This window comes from Bombus fervidus, chromosome 19 (assembly GCF_041682495.2).
Source record: "Bombus fervidus isolate BK054 chromosome 19, iyBomFerv1, whole genome shotgun sequence".
In the NCBI taxonomy this organism is placed as follows: domain Eukaryota; kingdom Metazoa; phylum Arthropoda; class Insecta; order Hymenoptera; family Apidae; genus Bombus; species Bombus fervidus.
The window spans coordinates 2,508,776-2,533,402 of NC_091535.2; the positions used below are offsets into that span (position 1 = coordinate 2,508,776).

Sequence of the window (24,627 nt, forward strand, 5' to 3'; positions counted from 1 at the left end):
TAGTTGCCAACCCAATAGAACGAAAAAATATCGTATATAAAATATAAGACAGCTTGGCTATTCGAGAATAAAAATACAAGTGGGAAGCAGAAATATGATTATTGTGATACTGTGAGAAAGAATTTATAGAGAAATGAAAAAAATATGCTTATAAATTTATAAGGAGTTGACTAAATAACGATTTAAAGAGAAACATCGTATGCAAAGTATAGGACAGTTTGACTATTGGAAAATAGAAATAGTACTGTGGCAGAAATGTTTAATCGATTTATCTAATAAAGGACGAGGAAATATTTCATAAGTGGGAGGAAGTGTCACGCACGGTCCGCATTTCAAGGAGGCCTCCGATCCTCTTCGCATCATATTGTAACGCCACCATCAGATTTCAGCGCCATCCCCGCGCGCTATATTGCCTGCTACGTTTCATAAATAACTCTCATATTACGAAAGAATACAATTTCAATATTACATCCGATGGATACGCCAATATTGCTCGGACCCATGATAGATAGACGAGCGTTATTGTCTTTAGAAAAACATAACCATTTATTTTAGAAATCTAGAATAATACTGAAATCGTGGAACGATATTTTGTCGCTAACATGGCGCGCCAGATAAATCTCCGCGCTCTAATCACGCTCGTAAAAATTGAACAAATTATTTTTTAAATTTTATTGCGCAATTTTTTCAATATTATCGAAATATTATTTGGCTCGTTTCTTTTTTTCTTTCGTTATTTATGAGGACGATTAAAGATTTTTCATTTGAAAGAGGCTTATTAAGGAATCCTTGCGAGATGGGATGAAAGCGCGGGAATTCCGAATGCAATTTTCATTCGAGGGACAAATGCTTACGAATGTTCATGGAAAATTCGACGAAAAGGGGAAAGTGGAATGATAGGTGTCTGTGGGACAGAGCGAAAATATGAACGCGGGAACCAAAATTATATTAATAACGCCGTGCTTTCATCCCTCGAACTGACGCGGTGACGTCTCCGTCGCCTTTTAATTAAATTTTCGTGCGTTTTATACCGCTTGTCGCGATGTCACGCTGTTATTTTTCCTCCACTTCCAAAGAAACTTCTGAGATGGACGCTTAATGTGGATCCTTTGTCGCGTTTATTTTTTGCAACGAAGAGAAAAACGGAATTACATTAACATTTCATTAATGTGTTTTTGGTGGCTGGTTCATCTAGGAACAATAGGGAAAACTAGGAAAAACTTGAAGTTTTCTATGAATCTAATGCTGGTAAGGTAGATTTCTTGGCTGAATCTTAGGTGGGAAAAGACCGGTTAGTACAAGATTGTCCATGGTAGGTGGCGTATAAGATACTTTTGTATCCTCTTAATTCCTTACGTCATTTTTGAAATAGTAATTCATTGGATTTTGCTCAATTTCAAGCAATTATAGTTATTTCAGAAAACTGTTAATCTTCCAAGTAACATTACTCGATAGTGGAGAAATTTTATGATTAAACGTGGTTAACACAGAATTATAAATTTACCTCTCGACATTTCTGTTATAGTACAAAATATTAACCTCAAAGAAATTCTGATACAAACGAAGAACTATAAGCAAACTATAACCAAACAAGACTCGTTTCCAAATTTGTCAAAACAGCTCAACATATCCAATATCGAGATACTCCTCACCTACTATAAACAAACTTTAAGAAACAGAAAAGAGAGAAAGACAAAGAAAAAATAAAATCACGAAGCTGAAAGCATATTAATAAATCTTACAAGGGCTATCTCTTAAAGTTCATCCCTCGTTACATTCTCCCCAAACATTAAAGGGGAACGAAAATAAGCAAAAATTTGAAGAATCAATCGAAACATCTCTCGATGGTGTTTGAATTTTTTGATTGTCCGAAAAAGAAGGAGAATTTAAAAAGTGAATAAGTTACACCTCCAAGTTCCTTCCGCGTGTGTTCACATTTTTAACGTTAATACAGTTTGCAACGAAGAAGCGAGAGGGGTGTTGCTCCAAGATTGATATCTTCGTAACACGATTATCAGCGAAGGCGTAGACGTAGCCAGTCAAAAGTAGCAAGCAGAGACGGGAGGGTTGTCACCCTTGTCTCTCCCCGAGCAGCGTGAGAAGCCAGCCATCTTGAATGATGTATGGCGCCGGTTACGAGGTCGACTGAGCGGCCATCACTCAACGCTGAGCTCCACGGCTTTTGGGGACACACGTCCTCGGGACTCTCGTTCTGTCCGCTCCTCTCTGGCCTTCTGTCTGTCGATGTTCACGGTAACTGTGACTTTGTCTAACTCTTTGCCAAACTCATTCATTTTTTGTTCCCCACTTCCGTTTCTTTTTTTCCTTTCTTTTCCTTGATCAATCGATATCGTATTTGGTCGGCAACTATGTGATTGCGGATATTGTCATTATGTGATAGTGACAATAGTTGTAATAGTTGCCAACCTAATATTTCCTTACGGGCTGCGCAAGTAAAATGTTTCTATTATTAATTTCACTATTCATTTTCAATATTCATTCGATAAAAAATTAACAATTTATTGTTGAAAAAGATATTGTTATTAAAAAGTTAAAAATTGCTAAAAAATAATAAAATTCATAAACAAGAAACATTAAAGAAAAATAATTTAAGAAATTAAATTGATTTCAGTGTGGTATTTTTGAAAGTGAAGTACCATACCACAGAAAGTAGCACTTTGCAGATTGAGTACTAGTAACGTGATGTGGATTTTCCTTTGATGGTGTAGCTGGTATAAAACACAAAACAATTCAGGGAATAGCCGATATACGTATCAAATAATCAAACTTATTTTTATAAAACAAACAATAAGTTTACTGGAAGTATAAAGAAAGCATAACATTAGAAGTCACTCATATTACTTTTTTACTAAAATTTAGAGTTTTTATAGTAAATGCTAATCTTTTATTTCACACGACGAGTATACACGTCAACCGCACCGAAATAAAGTTTTGGATTGATATGTATACACGTTGAACGCAGTTAACATGGTTAAACAACTAGACATTTATAGAATATATGTAATATGTGTGAATGTACAAAACATATAAAGTATCTGGTTTGTAATATTTGGAAGATGAAATCTGTATTTAGATTCCATTTCTTCAGTTGCATTCTTGGAGATCAGACTTCACATAAATATAAGTTCAATTATAATATATCTAGATATTAACGTTCAATCTCAAAATAATGAAGTCCATTCTATAAAAGTTTGTTGAGTATTGTGAATCTTAATCGTCGAAATAAATGGTACAGGAACACTTAGATTACACTTAGAATTGATATCAAAATAGTTTCAGATTTATTTAATATACGATTGACAAGATCTTCGTCGATATACATTTGTACGCGTCTCAGCACTCTCTTTGTCCCACCATCTTCTATACCGCATTTTACCAAACGCCGTGCACGTACATACTTCACACACTCATATTTATATATGTGTGTCACTACACGCGGCTAATCTAACCTAACACACAAAATTGCACATATCTCAATAAAGTTATTATTTGTTTTTTTTTTTTTTAGATATGATTGTTAATAAGTGTACAATATCATTGAAATTGAAAATTGCACGAGTTTAAAATATCTGTGAAGTATCCATTTTAGATGTTTCGCAATAGTCACGTAGACTTGTTTGTACATGAGCTTATGGTATCGTCATTTATTAAGTGACCATTACTTGTCCCAACATAGATTATTATCTTTCTTTGGAAGCATAGTTGTACGATCATACCGACCGTCCCTTTATTTTATACATACCTCATACCTGACACGATTTAACTCTTTAAAATTACAACTTTGCCTAGGTCAAAACTCTGTTTATCTCCAATGTTCTTTTGTGCTTAGCTTTTGCGTTTACAACCTTGTACCTTAGTCATAGCATGTCTAAACGATGGAAGTTTTGTTCACGTCTACTTCGAAAGGTCACGTAGGCAACTTTCGACGAACAGACACGTTAATATATTTTCATTTTCGATTATTAAATCAATTCGAATTCCACACATTACTCAATTATAATTAATATAAATATTGTAATCAAAATTATATTATTTCTCAGATGAACATAAATATTGTCTTGAATGACTTTAATATTATTATTTACACGTCATTGTAGCATTTCAAATCTGACACTTAAAAACTTGCAAGTCGAAATATTAGGTTATCTGAAAAGTTTCTTTCATTTTAGAAGGAAATAATAAACATACAATGTTTATTGTTTTATATTAGTTTATTGAATTATGTACAAACATAATAATAGAAATAAAACGAAATGGATCATACCTAATTCAATAAAATAATATAAAACAGAAATTGTTGTTCACCTATTATCACCTTATTAAACAAAAGAAATTTTTCGGATAACCTAATATGATGAGAATAAATTGGAGTTGCTGGTTGATATCTACAATTAAAAGTCGAAGCGTTAAAGGTTAAGAACTTCACTATAATTTCATAACGATTCAACCATACTTTGTCCAATATATTTCATGTGATTGCTAAGATGTGTTCGCCAATTTTGACAAAACTCGAGATGCATGTCGAGCAACCGTCACTTGTCGTAACAATGTCATTGAAAAAACCATTCGAAGCAAGTTCGACACGGCTGGAAATTGGGAAATAGAAGAAGCGGAAGAAGAGAAAGTAGCGAATCGAACAGGACGGCACGTAGAAATTGATGGGCATTTGCGAGAGCGAGTACGATGGCCGCGTTGTAGCGTGGCATATTCGTGTATGCGTAACGAAAAACGGTCACCGTTTCCATATGACGGGCCGTCAATGACAGTAGCCTGTAATCAATAACCGCATCAAGCTTACACACATTGCTCCACACGTTCCTCCCAGAACCCAGAACCATTCTACGTCCCCCTTCTCCCATCTTCTTTCGTTTCGTTCCCCTATCGGCGTATTTAATATGCAATAGCCCATTTACCCCATTGAATACCCCGCCAGATCCACTCGAGGGACGCCTTGCGACCCACATTTCTCCAATCCTAAGCCTCCACCCTCCTCTCGCCTAAACTCGTACGAACTTCCGTCTAAGATTGCTACTCCGCGGAAGAAATTAGGGACAGAACGTATGAAACAACTTGTGATCACTTTGTTACATTAATTAGGGTATGAAGAACGTTTAATTTCGGTGAATTTGAATTTTGTTAACACTTTGACTGCCACGTGGGTCATATATGACCATTGGTAACCGGAGCGCCTCAATTTCTTACAACTGTAAAAATTGAATGAAAATTGACAGTTAGGGGATTTTGAATATAACCGATAAATAGAAGATACTTTGAAATAAAAAGTGCCCCATTGAACAATTAAACGGTTTTATTAGAACATCAATAAAAAAAATAAAATGAGGACAAATCTTGCATCTAATGGTGCACTGTGTTTGTATACATATCTTTGATGGGTAATCTACGAATATTATTATAAACACACCTTAGAAAATAATCGTGAATGCTGCTTTATAATCATATAATTGAGGTTAGAAGTGTGAACATAACTTACTGTTATATATAATGAGCAAATAATGTTTACTAATATCTTTTACACGTTCAACAATATATTCTGCACGTTTTGCTTGCGACGAAACGATGAATGCGAATGGTTTGTTGAAATAAACGAAGCCTTGTTATAATATGTCGCTAACAACTGTTATCAAGGCGCCACGGTGATCACCTGTCACCGCCAATGAGATAAACGGTCCATTGGAGAAGAACGTTGTCTTACATTATCAATTTATTATTATTTTCCCATTATATGCTTTGAATAATAAAAATACTCCCGTGGCGTCCTCAACGAAACGTGCGATTTCAAAGTGTTACATTTATTGCTACTGAAGATTGTTAAAAGTTACTAACGCTACACACGACGGCATTCCAAAGTTATTAAGATATTCTCACAGATACTCTGTAGATAAGTTAGATGCTGAATTTAAGCAAGACCTGATATATAAATACGTGAACAAGACAGGCATAATATTGTCAAAAATTAGAGCAACCGATAATTACTAAAGCAGTATTTTTGTCCTTTTATATTCACTTTCCTCGGATTCTTTTCATAAACCACGAAAGTACGTCGCTTCGTACGAAATCGATGCGGAAATCCAAATACAATTGGCAAGCGATTTTCACGTTTAAGAAAGCTAAAGTGGTGGCGTCCTGAGCGAAACATGTGATTTCCGCGTGACAGTCAAAATGTTAAATGAAACGATGCAACTCTACTCTTCTCTGGTCTGATCTCTCTGTATGAACTTCGACGCCTAAGATTCCTAACCACAGAGAAATTACAGATAGAACTTGTGACCGTCTTGTGCGATTAATTGCGGTATGAATTGATGGTTAGGTTGGCGAAATGGAATTCTGGAAAGTGACATAGTCGTCGCTGAATGGGTACCTTTGAATAAACATTTATTTGGAAAAGTTTGAGAATTGCAGAAATGCTACTATACTAATTATTCAAATATCTTCAAGTTCCTCTCATTATATTTATTTATATTGCGAAGATCACATCTACCTGAAGATTATAAATGTAACAATAAACAGTAATTTAAACTATCGTTTTTTCAACCTTTCAGGCATCTTTTATATCCCAACGGTAGGGAAGATACCAATGCCAAACAAACCTTTCACGCGGAAACACTGGCTAAACTGAATTATACAAGCCATTGCAATTAATTAGCCTTAATAAGAATTATAGGAAGAATCGCAATTATAAGAGACGTTAGCTGTACCGACCAAGGGTGTAAGTATCTTCCTGCTCCCTGCAGCAAAAGAAGAAAGAAAAGAAAAAAGAAACAGAAGATATCGCTTGATTCCAGCGGGAGAGAGGGGCTTGATTCCACGGGCAACGTTGGCAGGCAGTTTGTGGATAACCGAAAGAGGAGCAGCGCCACTGGTGCGGCTACAGGCAGGCAAAATGCTCGCAACAAGGATGGAAGCCATAAGCGTGAAGAAGAGAACGAGAAAGAAGGAGGATGAGTCCAGTCGCCGGTGGCGTGGAAGAAAACAGAGTCACGAGATGCCGGAGCTGTCCTCCAGATGGGGGTGAATCGGAGAAACGGGGTAGTCTGTGCTGGATAAAACCGGGAAATTGTGGGTGGTGGGTGTGGAGCGAGGAGCCGTGGAACCGATGGACAAAACGAGGCTGAAACGGCTCTTACAGTGAAACAGAGATAGAAAGAAGGGAAAGATGGGTACAAGAAGAGGGGTGAATCGCTCTAGAACGGAAAAGGGGAGGTTGGACGGCGATGCCGCTGGAAGAGGGTGAGAGGAGGATCGAGAGGGGTGCCGGCACGCGGATCCTCCCGGAGCACCGCGCAATCCCGGGGGCCGCTTTAAATGAGTCAGCGTTTTTATGCCTCGCGATGTTGTCAAAGCGCAAACAGCACCCGATAATATATCATCCGTTGAGCAAGCAACCCCCTTCAACCCTCGAGACACGGCCCCTTCTATGCGCCGCGAAAGCGGTTCACGGGTCTAGAACTCGATGGAAGCAGAGTCCTGCAAAGGACTGTTATGTTTGTACAACCTGTAATAATGAAGTTTGATAAGGGTTACACAGGGGATGAGCGCGCCAAGTGCAACCAGGTGACTGTGATACGCGAATCTGCCGCGGATGAAATACGACGGCACCGCTGGTGGTTGAATGGTTGACGTGATAATATGCGTCCTCGGGTCACACAGCGGTAAGAGAGTTGTGATTAAGAGAACATTTTTTAGGGAATATCTAAATGAATTAAATAATTTTGTGGAACTATGAAACCGGTTAAAATACAACGTTCTGTATTTCCTGTCTTTTACACTTCTTAAAAATATATATGTGCTATTGATAAAATTAATATCTTTAAGAGAGAAACATTGTTATACTTGTCTGTATCAATTTCATTATAATCATTTATGTGTACTATTGTATATATATTTATTGTAATATGTTAAGGTTGACTGATAGAAGAACGAGTGGATGAATTTGTAATAGAAAAATATATTGAAATAAGCATAAGTACAGATATAGTATATGGGGTCAAATTAAATAAATTATTATCATTATTTATTAATTTAATATATGATATTGTTGAAGTTGACTGATGGTGGAACCAATGGATGAATTTGTAATAGAAAAACATATTGAAATAAGTAAAAGTATAGGTATAGTGTATAAGGCCAAAATCAAATAAATTGTTATCATTATTTATTAATTTAATGTGTGACATTGTTGAGGTTGACTGATAGAAGAACAAGTGGATGAATTTGTAATAGAAAAACATATTGAAATAAGTAAAAATATAGGTACAGTATATAAGGCCAAAATCAAATAAATTGTTATCATTATTTATTAATTTAATGTGTGATATTGTTGAGATTGACTGATAGAAGAACAAGTGGATGAATTTGTAATAGAAAAACATATTGAAATAAATAAAAGTATAGGTATAGTGTATAAGGCCAAAATCAAATAAATTGTTATTATTATTATTTATTAATTTAATATATGATATTGTTGAGGTTGACTGATAGAGAAACAAGTGGATGAATTTGTAATAAAAAAACATATTGAAATAAGTAAATGTACAGGTATAGTGTGTGCCAATCGAGATCCTCACTCTTTCAGTGTTACAATACAGTAGGAACATTCGTTTATGGCAAAGGTGCACGTTCGTTTATAGCAAAGGACATTACCAAAAAGGTTAAACTTATAGCTTTAGCTGAAGGCTACAAGGGACATAAATAGAAAACTGTTTATTAGTAACCCAAAACATAATGTATATTCAAGGGTACAATAATATTTTTTCTCCTTATTTAGAATATTTTTGTATAATAGCGGTCTCCAGGACACTGATACACATAAATAAATATGTAGAGTTTTTTTTGAAGTAGTTGCTTCAATATAATATATTACACCAACGTAACAATATTTTCTAGGATGGTTAAAATAAGGTAAATTTCATGGAATAAACAGTATTTGATAATGTGAACGGTTTTAATAATATTGTTAGAAAAAACGGAGAAATACAATGTATTTTGTAAAAAGTACACGTTATGGTGTAGTATACTTGAATCTATTGCAGGTTACAGGGCAAAATATATCAAACCTTCGTGATGTGTTAAAGGATAATTACATGCAGTCAAATAAATGAGATATCGCTGCAATTAACAGAAGACTGGAAAAAGATTAAAATTAAAGTTGAAGTTAAAGCTAAACTTCAAGTTAAAAGTTGAGGTTAGAAAACAGAAAAATTATTCCAATGCAGTCGGTATAAAGACTTGTGAATGTTATTCTGATTCGTTTAATTCTGTTTATTAATCACTTTGAGAAAAATTTCTATGCCTACAATGAAATCCATTATGATTTATATTTCCTCTCTGAGGATTAAATTATATTTAATATCTGAAAAAGATGCATCACACTAAGTGGATTATTGTTTTACAACAGGATTATTGTTTGACTTCGTGCTTCCTTGTAATTCTCCTTATTATTAGCAGACATGGAGACGAAAATGGTCATTTCTACTGTCCCTTACAGTTTAGGGTCACGGATCTCATAATTAGTGTGTTACTGTCGAAATGATAGCAAAAACAGATTTTGAAAGGTGTATATCTATAGATGAAATAACCTGATAGCCTTAGCCTGCTTAGATCTTTGCGATAGAAGAAAACTAGGAGCTGCGATGTCTGATTACGATAGCGATAAATTTCGTGAATGCCATTAGAACAGCCTGTCTGTTATTTTGACATGCGAATATTAGCGGTAATAGTGAAAATTTATCTCTTGTCCACTTCCTGTCTGCTTAATAAACAACTTCCCTGTAAACCGACTGATGGACCATCAAGTACCAAAGTAATCTTTTTAATCTTCCTCAAATAATTTTCCAATCTCTTATAAAAATGTGTTTCTCTTTTATTGGGGTTAGGTTGGGGTTAGTAATATTTGGGTCGTAATGGTAGATTTCTCAATAAGTTTCTAAAAGGATTTCGCCTAAAAAGGTTAGCATTATGGTGATTTTCAAACATAATAAAATAAAATAAAATAACGGAAAGTTGAGAATGGACAAAAATTGAGAAAATAATATTTCGTTGACATTACAATTTCTTGCATTTTGGATATTTGATATAAAAGAACGCGTACTTTCAACCTGTTGGAAGTAATATTATAAATAATCATATTACCTGTGATAATGTTTAGGATATGAAATTTATAATATTAAATTCAATTAACAAAATATTTATTATGTTCATAGAAAAATTTGAATTGCTTGGAAGAAATAAAGGTAGAAATAGTAAATGAATTAAAAAAAAAGTATGTGTAGATGAATACACATGAAAACATGTGTATGTATATATCATGAACATTCATCATTTTTGTATTATGGGAATTTTTTATTGTCGAAATAAAATTGGTATCCCGTTGGTACAAGTACAAAGAGGTTTGTCGAAGAATTTACGCGAAGGAATCGTCTACGGTGTCTCGTTGACGGCGTCGAGTCAGTTCCATTAAAACACGATACAAGTTGGCCGTGAAGAGCGACAGCCCACTGATTTTGTATTCAGCCAACTTCCGTTATAAAATTGCCAACTTTTTTGCGCGACGCTGAGACACGGGACAAGAAAGAGGCGAGAGGCGGGAAAGAAAAATGGTCGCGAGCGGACAGCAAAAATTCTACGAATGCAAAACTTTCGGTTCCGTGAACACGTTTCTTCCGATAGAGATGCAATGAAAAGAAATTAGAAAAAATAAGAGTGTAAAAAAAATAGCATTAAAAGTAAGAAAATTTATGAATTGAAATCTCTTTTTACGTTACACTGTAACAATATAAGATATCCAATTTTTATTTTTAGATACCCGACAGATACCTTTATATACGTAAAAGTAACAATTTTAGGTTATCCGGAAAGTTTCTTTTGTTTCATAAGGTGATAATAGATGAACAACAATTTCTCTTTTATATTATTTTATTGAATTAGGTATAATCCATTTCGTTCTATTTATATTATTACGTTCGTGCATAATTCAATAAAATAATATAAAAGAACAAACATTGCGCGTCTATTATTTTCTTAAAGAACGAAAGAAACTTTCCGGACAACCTGAAGTATCAAACTTTCGTTACGTGTTAAAGGATAATTATATGCAGTCAAACAAATGAGATATCGCTGCAATTAACAGATTCGAGGAGAAAACTGGAAAAAGATAAGAATTAAAGTTGAAGTTAAAGCTAAACTTCAAGTTGAAAGTTAAAGTTAGAAAAAAATTATTCCAATGCAGTTGCTATAAAGACTTCAGATCATAGAATTGCCTTGGTGAATGTTATTCTGACTGAAGTTAAAGCTAAACTTCAAGTTAAAAGTTAAAGTTAGAAAAGAGAAAAATTATTCCAATGCAGTTGCTATAAAGACTTCAGAACATAGAATTGCCTTGGTGAATGTTACTCTGATTGAAGTTAAAGCTAAACTTCAAGTTAAAAGTTAAAGTTAGAAAAAAAAAATTATTCCAATGCAGTTGCTATAAAAATTTTAAAACATAGAATTGCCTTGGTGAATGTTACTTTGATTGAAGTTAAAACTAAACTTCAAGTTAAAAGTTAAAGTTAGAAAATAAAAGAATTATTCCAATGCAGTTGCTATAAAAATTTTAAAACATAGAATTGCCTTGGTGAATGTTACTCTGATTGAAGTTAAAGCTAAACTTCAAGTTAAAAGTTAAAGTTACAAAAAAAATTATTCCAATGCAGTTGGTATAAAAATTTTAAAACATAGAATTGCCTTGGTGAATGTTACTCTGATTGAAGTTAAAGCTAAACTTCAAGTTAAAAGTTAAAGTTAGAAAATAAAAGAATTATTCCAATGCAGTTGCTATAAAATTTTTAAAACATAGAATTGCCTTAGTGACTGTTACTTTGATTGAAGTTAAAGCTAAACTTCAAGTTAAAAGTTAAAGTTAGAAAAAAATTATTCCAATGCAGTTGCTATAAAGACTTCAGAACATAGAATTGCCTTGGTGAATGTTATTCTGATTGAAGTTAAAGCTAAACTTCAAGTTAAAAGTTAAAGTTAGAAAAAAATTATTCCAATGCAGTTGCTATAAAGACTTCAGAACATAGAATTGCCTTGGTGAATGTTACTCTGATTGAAGTTAAAACTAAACTTCAAGTTAAAAGTTAAAGTTAGAAAAAAATTATTCCAATGCAGTTGCTATAAAAATTTTAAAACATAGAATTGCCTTGGTGAATGTTACTCTGATTGAAGTTAAAGCTAAACTTCAAGTTAAAAGTTGAAATTAGAAAAAAAATTATTCCAATGCAGTTGGTATAAAGACTTCAGAACATAGAATTGCCTTGATAAATGTTACTCTGATTGAAGTTAAAACTAAACTTCAAGTTAAAAGTTGAAGTTAGAAAAAAAATTATTCCAATGCAGTTGGTATAAAGACTTTAGAACATAGAATTGCCTTGGTGGATGTTACTTTGATTTATTTAGTTCTGTTTATTACTCACTTTGAGGAGAATTTCTATGCCTACAATGGGATCCATTATGATTTATTTTTCCTTTTAATCTCTGAGAAAGGTGCAGCATACTAACTTTTTGGACAACCTAATATTAAGGTCATCTGTGAAAAAGAAAATAAGTATGCAAAAAGATGATCTACAGAGGGTTAGCAATATTTGTTGCAAAATAAACAGGTAAAAAATTGATGGAGCAAAAATTTCATACAGACTCTCCCTTACATCCTCAGCATTAAGCCTTTCACAGTGTCTCTCTTTCAGGATGCAGATTTAAAACCATCGACCAAACCATCAAATGTGATGCTGTAAGTTTCAGATTTTACACGTCACCATATGCTACACAATTATTCATATTATTCATGTAATAATATCAATTATTATTCATATTTCTATGGAAAGTTTGAAGCATATATTCTTTGCATCTGGTTGTCCATAAATTCTCTATAAGCGAATAAAATAAAAAGAAATCATTTCTGTTAAACTCTTCATTTTATTGCAGTGTGAAAGAATTAATTTCAAGAATTCGCTACGCGCTATAGATGCACATAAACATGAAGCAGCAAGAGTTTTCGAAGCTTCCTTAAAAGATGTCCAGAAAGTTGGAAAACTTGGGAAAGTCGATCGAAGGATGACAGAACGGTAAGAATCTGGAAAAGGGAGGAAGAACGAGAAGATAGTCGAAGGAAGACGAGAAAGGGGATGGAAGATGGACGGGACGAGGGTGACTATGACGCGAGACGTCAACCGAGCTGACGGGGTAGCTTTTCCCGCGCGATACCAACCGGCGACGACGAGGATGAAGGGAAAGTCAGAATAACTTGGCAAACTTTAACCTCCAGAGTATAAAAGTGGGATGCCTTCTTTTCTATCTGCTCGCGAGGATCTTGGTATCCGGCCTCCACGTTTACGGCTCGCTTCGATCTCCCCGTTGCCTCGTCGATAAAAACGCGTCATATCCGTGACCGCTTCTTGCGTTCGACCTCGGGTCCTCGCAAACAATCGGTTCCTCCGTGTCTACCACAACGTGAAAGCTACTCTTTCCTGTTTCATCTCCATTGATATCGAATCGCTCTTCGTTAAGACAAATCGCCAGGGAATTGTTGTTTTTCCTTGTTAAAAAAAAAATCTATCCACCGTTTCAAAATGATTAGCAACATCTTGCTTACGTGTTTTTAATGATAGCAAAATAACATGTATAGATTCGAGGTTAGATATGTTGTCTTCTTTAACCATGGGTATTCTTCTCTTCATACGATAATAGAAATACTAATTTGTTTTAAATCATAATCATCCTTCCAATGTATTCAAATCATCCATCTACTTGCATCTACTCTATTGGGTTTATCAGTACCACCTAATGACAAAACCCGCTTGTACTTAGGTGCCAAGCCAATATTTCAAAACGATCAAAAGCAATTCTATTCTGTCTTTATGTGTAAACAAAAAATGCAATGCTCAGAAAGCCTTACACAGTTTCTTACTGTTGGTCGATATTTGCTTTATTTGAACTAAAATGACGCAAAATTTGACTCCTAATTTAGTGCATTCTATTGGATTGGCAACTAAGTGATTGTGGATTTTATCAATACCACTTAATGACAAAATCCGCTATCACTTAGATGCCAAGCCAATAAATAGAAGAAATTAATAGAAGAGATGGCTTGGCTAGATTTCTTTGCTATTGATTCATCCTTTAACGAGTACTATACTTTGCATATTGTATATATTTTGGCATATTATATGCAGTCTTTGCATCCTTGCATCTTTAAATGTCCCATAAGTGCATCCCTTGCTTATCTTCTGAAACTTGTCTCACTCGAATGCAACACTTTAATTTCCTCTTAACAAAATATTTTCAAAATGGGGTACCAAGAGGTACAATTACCTTATTTAAATATTTATTGGCCTGGCAACTAAGTGATTGCGGATTTTTCAATACCATCTAATGACAAAATCCGCAATTACTTAGTTTGCAAGCCAATAAAACTTTCTCGCTATTCGAACCATCGATTCAACCACTCACCATACTAACCTCCCATCTCTACTCTTAGTTCCCCGAATTACAATCTCAATCACGAGCATAATTCCAGTGCACGAAATATCCCGGGCATATTCTAGGGAGCAACGAAGCACCGTGTAACTTGTCCAAGCGATAGAACGAGAGGGTGGAACAGGAAGAGGGGGATGAAGAGTTCGGTGTTAGAATACGACCAGATAGCAGGGAAGGAGCGCGTGCATAGGTATAGAGAAACGCGTGTATAAGGCGACGAAGCCGCGGCACAGCGAAGGAGAACAGGAAGAAGGACGAAGAGGGTGGCGACGTGAGAAAGAGAGAGACACGAGGGTTGGTCGAGCACTGGCAGGGCTGAGCTTTCCCAACCCTTAGCAACGCTCTCGCGACGCGCTATCCTGCGGATAACATCAGCAGCTTCAGGCCAGGAAATGAAAATCGCGCCGACACTGTTTAATTTAGATAAAAGCATATGTTACACGACGAGCCGCACAGAAAGGGGCTGAGGTGGTTGTTCTGACCAGGCACATCTTTCGACGAGGTGCTTTCTAGCTTACCATGAACAGAATTCTTTTGCTCTGCTGTTGGAATGATACTAGAAAGTTCTGTGTTGCTGTGTGTTATGAACGTATTGTAAAATACATTATACAAGAATGAATTATTTGTTAATTGTTATCGACTGATTAGTTGTTGAATGGCAAGTAATTGACTAACAGGTAGTTACTCGTTGGTGTCCAGCAATAAAATTGTATTAGAATATGAACAGGAGAAATTTTGGAAGGAGTTCTGGCAAGAATTCATGTAAAGCAAACTTTATTTCAAGTAACATATTAGTATCAACTTTTAGTTAGTTATTAAGTTAACTTCAAGTATTATATGAGTATATATAATCTTAACCAATAATAAATTCATTTTGAAGTAATCTACGCCAATGTAAACCAATGTAACTTCTGTGAAAATGATCTGTTTGTGGCCTACCATGAACAGAATTCTTTTGCTCTGCTGTTGGAATGATACTAGAAAGTTCTGTGTTGCTGTGTGTTATGAACGTATTGTAAAATACATTATACAAAAATGAATTATTTGTTAATTGTTATCGACTGATTAGTTGTTGAATGACAAGTAATTGACTAACAGGTAATTACTCGTTGGTGTCCAGCAATAAAATTGTATTAGAATATGAACAGGAGAAATTTTGGAAGGAGTTCTGGCAAGAATTCATGTAAAGCAAACTTTATTTCAAGTAGCATATTAGTATCAACTTTTAGTTAGTTATTAAGTTAACTTCAAGTATTATATAAGTATATATAATCTTAACTAATAATAAATCCATTTTGAAGTGATCTACGTCAATGTAAACCAATGTAACTTCTGTGAAAATGATCTGTTTGTGGCCTACCATGGACAGAATTCTATTGCTCTGCTGTTGGAATGATACTGCTGTATGTTATGAAAGTACTGTAAAATACATTATACACGGAATGGATCTAATTATTGACTGGCAAGTAATTGACTAGCAGGTAATTACTCGTCGGTGTCCAGCAATAAAATTGTATTAGAATATGAACAGGAGAAATTTTGCAAGGAGTTCTGGCAAGAATTCTAGTAAAGCAAACTTTAGTAATATATAAATATACATAATCTTAACTAATAATAATAAATCCATTTAGAGCAATCCACGTCAGTGTAAGCCAATGAAAATGATCTGTTAATTTTATCTATTTTTGCAGATATTTACAAACGTACCATGAAACGTTCGTTTGCAACACATTCACAATGAAATCCACGTCTTGCTCCTAGTTACGTGAGTTTCCTCTCTATAGTCCTCCATAAATCTCTATAGATCTCATTTATGTTCCTCTTGATATAGACATCATACGATTGCCAGTTGGATAGCAACGATTGAATATTTGAACAGAACTTTAGCAGGTGTAAAGTTAGATGAAAGATTGATCATTTAACATAAATGTAACATATGTAGTTGTAACAGATTTTACTGTTACTAAATTGTCATAGTTCGCAGCAATAAAATGAAGCTGATTTGAATTTGCCTCTTCTTAAAAACCAGAAATTCGAACGAAACGTGGCAGAGTTGGAATAAAGCAGATGGTAATTCGGTCGTAATTACTTTTCTATACCAGAGATAATCCTTTGATGCGGTAGCTGTGACCCCCATTTCGCGGCAACTCACACCACGCGAGCATTCTTCGTATCCTGGTTTCCCCATTTTCGTCGCCCCGACTAGCCTTGGCTGAAGGCAATCCGCCGTCAGACCCTGTCAAACTTCTAGATTACATTATACAAAAGCAGAGGCACGACTCGTCGATCTGGAAATCCGACCGCCGGGAATATTCGCCGTCATTTGGGAGCAACCCTCTGGCCGAAATTGCCGCTGATTTAATATTTATCGAGGGACGTATTTACTCCGAATTTTATTGTTTTTCAATTGTCAAATAAGTAATATTTTACAGCGGTCGTTGAGAGCAATGGAATTCGCCTAATTTTGCAATATTTTCTTCGTGTAATTTAATATGCGTATTTATGTATCAGGTTGTCCGAAAAAGTGTGTTTCTTTTACAAACACGTCTTTTACAACGATGAATCTTTATACAAACATGAAACCTAATCCGTCGACCGTTGTGACGTTTATTTTGATAGTTGTTCATCTATTATCACCTTGTGAAACGAAAGAAACTATCCGGGCAACATAATCCTATCGAAACAGCGAATATAACATAATACAAATGAAAATATCGTAAAATGCAAGAAACAGAATGAAATTTATACCAATCTTTGTTTCAACATTTTCTAAAAGTTGATATTACAAACAGAAGACATTGTGTCAAAATGCTTACAATACAGAAATGAAAATTATATTAATTTATATTTCAATATTCTCGACAAGCTTCAATTTCAAACACAAAACATTATATCCAATGAATGATTACTTATTAAGCGTTAAGAATCATACCTAATTCAATAAAATAATATTATTGGGATATATATAATTATATGTGCTAGACTAGGTTAGATGCGTACTAGTGATACTTGTGTGCGAATATCAGTGTGTGGAAGTATGTGTGTCCGCGACGTCTCCAAAACAAAGAAATGTAATCTGTTCAGTCGGTTAAGGGTCGAGTATGGAAGAAAGTGCGTAGACGCGTGTAAGTGTATATCGATGAATATCTTTAAAATTGTTTATCAAATATTTTTATGTGGTGACACATGAGTCATAGGACAAAGCGAAGTGAGAGCGACTTATGTCGTTGTTTTGCCTCGGAACATGGACACCGCCTTGACGTATGACCGTCGATAAAACATGAATTCGAATTTTCTGACTCTCCCCCTACCAGTATAAATAAACGGACACAAGCGCAAGCGCTAGTTAGTTAGTTAGTCAGTGAGTTACGAATAATACCAGTAACCATTTGGTAGGCGATTATTACGATACGAAAACATTTGCCAGTCTTCGTCGAGTACCTACAAGCTATTTACTTCAGCGGAATAAAATCTTCTGTAAGGACATCTATCGACGTTATCAGTTAGTTTAAGAAATTGATTTGAAATACATTGGACGGTTGCAACAGCAAGCATCCCAATTATTTCTATAATCAAAATATCCAATCTCCATACGTATCCGTCACATATATAACTATTCTAATATAAATTCTAAGTGTAAATTTAGTGTTTCTTTACCATTATTTCGGCTATTAACGTGCAAAGTTCTCAACAAGAACAAAATGGATCATACGTAATTCGAAACGAAACAAAACTTTTCGGAAGGTCTAATATTCGAAGAGTAGTAAAACTAAAAGTATTTTCTTCCTTAATGGAGATTATATTATATTTAGATTGTAGGAGATTTCGTTATGAATTTTCAAGTCTTTATAAGAATTAATACTAAAGTATTTTAATGTATTCGTTGCATTGATATATACGCTACACCACGTCATTGCGAATATGTAACAATAAGTAACATCGTGCTACTGACACAACCAGTGTATCTTTAGTTCTCGTGTGTTTCAAAAAATCTCATTAGGCAATTGAACAAAACAGTGGAGAAGAATCGTTAGAATAATCATCCATTTCTCGTGAAGAAAATGCGCAGTTCCAGCAGTGACGCAGGTAAATACAGATATATTTTATTAGCATCGAACGTATTAATATTTGGAATAGCTTTTACACATTAGAGATCCGTTTCCATCGAACTCTTCGTTTGTTCTGATTTATTAGGTTATCAGGAAAGTGTCTTTCTTTCACAAACTTGTTCTTTACAACAGTGGAAACGTGAAACCAAGTCTGTGAAATGTCGCGGTGTTTATTTATAACAGAACAAAATGGATCGTACGTAATTCGACAAAATAAAATAAAACAAAAAACGTTGAGCGTCTATTGTTCCCTCGTAAAACAAAAGAGACTTTTCGGATAACCTAATAATTTGATTAAGCAATTAAAATAAAGAAAATTATATGAAAAATATGTAACGCAAGTAGAAAAGTAAACTTGCCTCACTGTTGTACGAAAAATCTATCAAGTTCCTGTGAATATATCGTTGAAAATCTGTCTAACTCATATGCAAAATTACAAATTAGTCATTTGAATTACTGTTAATGCAATTATATTGCAATTCAGGGAAGAAGTGATACGAGGCTGAGAGACTATTTCTTCATTGATAATAACGTTTTCTAATTATTCAAAATTATGAAACATTATACACATGCAAGCTTACATGACGCCAATGGCATGCTCAATAGAAAGGAACGTGTTTCCACCATCAGCTTCGTAAAAGATGGTATCTACAATAGTTGGTATAGGTTCATCTTCCATGTTACATTTCATGGAAACCCGTGCACAATTATCTAATGCAAACAAAGCTTGATAGGCATCAGTCATATAATTATCAACCTTAACGTACTTTTCATCTTCTTTGTCCTTAAGCAGTAACAAAATGAAACGTACAAACGGTGCACTTGATCTTTTGGGCAGCCATCGATAGCTTAAGTGCCTTGTAAGAAGCATTTCGTAAATGTAAACGTAGTGTTCACGAAGAAATACCTTGCAGGAATGTTTTTCAACGCGATATGAAAATTAACAAAATATATTCAATTTTTCATTAAAGATAGTTTTTCGTAAAAGAATATTATTGCTATTACAAAATTGTTAATCTCAATATTTATATTCGGATCATTCACCTACTACCATCTTATCTTTTTCTATGCAAATATCGAAATTTAGCAATATCTGATCCTTATGGGAATATCCACCAACCTTGCATTATGACTTCTAATAATCGATCACCTTCATTACCTCAATTCTGTCAAATATACCACTACTTGCAAAACACTATTTCAAAATAATACTTTCGGAAAATATATCGTAATTAAACAACAGATACCTTTGTATTTATAAAAAATTTGAAGGTATAAAAATCCACAGATTGTACGAAATATGCAAAAATATATAATATTTATATTATAATAATAATATATATAACAATATTAATATTAAATATTATATAATATTTAATATAATGTTAATATGAAAAAAAATATTAAATATTTATATAATGATATTTAAAATATTATATAATATATGTAATATAATTATATAATATTTTTCAACACGATATGAAAATTAACTAAAGATGTTCGATTTTTCATAAAAGAATATTGCAATTTAAGCAAAACCCGGTATATGAACACGTCAACAGGACAGATATAAAATTGCCTAAAATTAGGTCAAATTTCGTAAACATAAATATAGTATTGACCAAGAAATATCTTGCAGGAATGTTTTTCAACGCGATATGAAAATTAACTAAATATATTCGATTTTTCATTAAAGAAACTAATATTGGGTTACATATAGAGTTGGGAATTGGTATGGAGTTGGACATTGATGCTGAGTTAAAATGCTGATATTGGGTTGACAATTCTTTCTCAACATAGTAACCCATACCCTTAGGAGCGTACGTTTGTTGACTGTCATTCTGGGGACAATTGAACATGCTACGTGGTGTTGTTTGTGTTTGTGCACTGGTTGAGGCGTGAATCGAATACGTGTGTGTAAAATTATTTATCGGCACATTTTCAACATTCCAGTTGGCGGCCGATAGAACGTCCACATTTTTGGACGTAGAGACTGCTGTTTTCAAATTCACGGTTTTCTTACTGACTGCACATTGAAAATATCCCTTTTTGTGCTTCATTCTCCTATTCTGGAACCAGATTTTAATTTGCCTTTCTGTTAAATACAGTTTTGAGGCCAACTCAATGCGTCGTGGACGACACAGGTAATTCATACAGCTAATTTCTTTTTTTAGCTGCGCTAGTTGTGCGCTGGTGTGCGATGTTCGAAGTTGTTTAGTCCTTTTTTTTCTGGTACAAGCTATTTTTGATATTCGTTAGACTTAGAGCTCTCCATGTAAGCAGTATGAAGTTTCAAATGAGACTAACTGCCCTTTGATAAATTCCTTGTCCTCTCGGGGAGATGACCCCCACCACGCTCGTATCACGCCGCCGCTCGCGCCCATGATCACGCAGGCCGACTTCTTTGTGAAAATAAAGAACGAATCGAAATCGACGTTTCTGAAACTCGCGGCCAGGTGGCAACCATACGCTCGTCGATACATTGTATGTTTCGTCGGAAAGATGAGACGATTTCTATACTACGCTGTAGGACCGCGAGCGATGGTTAGAAACACGATCCATACTAAACCTCGCGGCGCAATAGCATCATACGTGACAGAACGAATCTTCCCGAATCTTCCCGTAGTAAACAATAAGGATGGGTCTTTGAAACTATCGAAGGAACGCCATGATGATGTGCGGAGATCTGATTGCCAGCCTGCCCGCGGTATGTGGCCCGGTCGAGGCAGTGTCGCTGTACGTAACAACCACATTATTTTTTTCTATGCAAATATTGAAATTTAGTAATATCCGACCTTTATGGGAATATTCAAAATAATATTTTCGGAAAATACATGGTAATTTAACAACAGATACATTTGTATTTATAAAAAATTTAAAGATACAGAAATCCACAGATTGTATGAAATATGCAAAAATATATAAAATATCGAAAACGTATCCGTTATAGTATCCCACGAATAAAACAAATTGCTACGTAGGTGCTAACTTTTGAATTATGTTCAGAAATGCATAAATTTGTGTAAATTCCACGGTATATTAGTAACGGTTAATTTGCATAAAATTCCGCAATCTACTCATTGCCTAAAATCAACCGATATTTTCATTCACGTTACGAAGTAAAAACAATATCAAAGTTGAACACCGAGAAATCATCAGGTGTCGATTGATCGATCGATAGGTCACAAGCTCGGCGCTAGGTTTCACGCGGGACAGAAGTGGGGCAATATTAGCTTACATTTCACCGTAAATCGAGGCTGGTGTAATCGTAGACCGATCGACACGAAGGATTTTCCATACTAATCTGCGCCACGGAGGGGAAGTTAAAACGCCATAAATTACCGGGACGGTCTACGACGACTGCCATGGCAGACAAGCGCGATCCAACGAGGGATTAGAGCGCCGTCTTGATAAGGCATTTACGTCCTTCGCGGCTCTTACGTGAAACGACAACAACGATGAGCCTTTAACGTCCTCGACGAAAAGCCTTTTGACTTTTCCAGTCGCGTTTATCTCAGCTTTCGATTCGTCGATGCAACTGGATGGAAAATTCCAGCGTTTCGAATTAACCAGCGTTGGTCGAAAGCAGCGAAAGATTAGCTTTCTTAAATATGTAAATCGCCTGCCAATTGTATTTGGATTTCGTGGTTTATGAAAAGGATTTGAGGAAAGCGGATATAAAAGGACAAAAGTACTGCTTTAGTAATTATCGATTGCTTTGATCTTAAACGATATTATGCCTGTCTTGTTCACGTATTCATATACCAGGTTTTGCTTAAATTCGGCATCTAACTTACCTACAGAGTATCTGTGCAAATATCTTGGAATAACTTTGTAATGATGTCGTGTGTAGAGTTAGTAACTTTTCAAAAATCTTCAGTAGCAATAGCAATAATTTAGCTCTTTAAAATCATACCTACAGTAACCTTCGCTTATATTGATATTATTAGATGTATATAAATTTAATGGAACGCATGAATAAATTGCGAGGTTCAAAATATATTTTAAATACTGAAGATTGAAACCAAACAAACCAACATACCTGTGTAATGTTTATTTTGTACCTTCGTCAAAGTCTTTTGTCTATAGCTCAGTGGCTTTAGTGCTTGAGAAGATTAGCTGTATTCTATTTGTCTATCTATCTATTTGTTTGTTTCTAACAATTCATTGCCCGCATCACTGCATAAGCAGTAAACCTATTGTAATTAGATAAATATTCTTAGTACAGCAGATTAACCTCAACAATATACCTCCATCCTATTTAGGAAATTCAAGCTCGCAGTATATCCTTTTTTATTATTACGGCCTGAGGTGAACGGTAAAATTTAGGTAACTAGGTAATGTTAGTGAAAATATATATTTTTCCAAGTATAACTGAAAAAGAAGTTGTTTTATTTTTGGCTAGGCCCGTACTATTCATATTATAATGAGTATTATGCTTTAAATATATATTGTACAATATATATTTAATTTTGAATATATATTACAATATATACAATTTATAATATATAAAATATAATATATAATAATTATATAAAATATAAAAATATATATTTTATATTATAGTATATTACACATTATATATATAATTTTAATAGAAAGAGTATTATGCTTTAAATATATATTTAATTTTTAATATATATTCTAAATTATATTATTATAAATATTTTAATATAATTATGTACATAATTTATAATATATTATAACATAAAATATATATTTTTGCATAGATATCTATATATACGTTTTCATATTATGTGCATTCTTTGTAATTTGTCCCAAATCCGAAAATATTCCATAAATGCATAAAGATTTGCCGTGTAATCATTGTAAAAAAAAGAGGAATACAGGACTATAGATTTTTCTCTAGAAAAAGTCGGTCTAGATTCTAAGAATGGAATCAATGAAAGAAACAGTGGCAAACTGTGGTTTTTCTGTTGGGTCCACCCCTTCAACCCCCTATGAACAGAACACGATATTCTTTTTCGCTCGCGCAACGATTTTTGTCCGTGGAACGGTTGAACGTGGAAAAAGTGAGCGTTCGTTCGTCTACGAGAAGGAAGAATGGGAGAAGGCAGCGGCTAAGGGGTTGCCTCAGAAAGAGAGGGGGTGGGTAGTTGGAAAACCGATAGCGCGAGCCTGCAGGCAGCTCTCAGCGCGGAAGGAGAATGGGCTGATACCGTTAGGAAGGAAAACCAGGAAGAAAGGGGAAAATAGAAGAGAGAAAATAGAAAAAGGGGAATGTTGGATGCTACCGGTCAAGGGGAATAGCCGAGGAATGACGCTGATCAATTTCTCGCTTTGGTGTCTGGGAAGCTGGACCGTGAACCGATTTCGCATCGTTTCTGCTGAGATTTATTCTTAGTTGTCATGAAATAAGAATAAATCAGAATTCCTAACTATTTGATGTATCTGACAATCGGTTAACGCTCAAAATGTATACAATTTGCTTTTCCACTATGTGACTTTGAATTGGAAAAATGTAAGATAATAGAAAAATTGGAAAAATGTCATTTCCATGGAAAGATAGGAAATGTAGATATTTGAATCGGTGGATAATTATGGATGCAAAAATTATGCATTATATATTCTATATTGATTTAAAGAAAATCATTAAAAATTTTCATAAAGCCACACGATATTTAAATTTCATTTAAATGTAAGAAAGTACAACATTTAAATAAAATCATTTGATCTTTGATCGTGATATGATTGATCTAATCTTGAAGAGTGGATTGAAGAGATTAATAGAAAAATCGTTTAAAATTATTTAACACCAGATGAGAGAAAAATTATTCGAGAAATAATACGAAGTCCTGAAAAACGACGCAAATATGAAAACAACGTTAACTTTCCCTACAGAATTTATTTATAAAAATAATTTTCGAAGATCACAATATTTATTGAAAAGAGAAATGGACGATCAGCTGTGATCGTGAAAAGAAATTTCAAGATTCAATGCAAC

The 24,627-nt window shown here is 34.4% G+C and overlaps 1 long non-coding RNA gene across 1 annotated transcript; it reads left to right on the plus strand.

Moving 5' to 3' along the window:
* Nucleotides 1–12,356: 12,356 nt before the first annotated feature.
* Nucleotides 12,357–13,730, plus strand: LOC139996876 (uncharacterized). Its single transcript, XR_011802436.1, has 3 exons — nt 12,357–12,680; nt 12,765–12,808; nt 13,003–13,730. It is a non-coding gene; the product is annotated as an uncharacterized lncRNA (long non-coding RNA).
* Nucleotides 13,731–24,627: the final 10,897 nt, after the last annotated feature.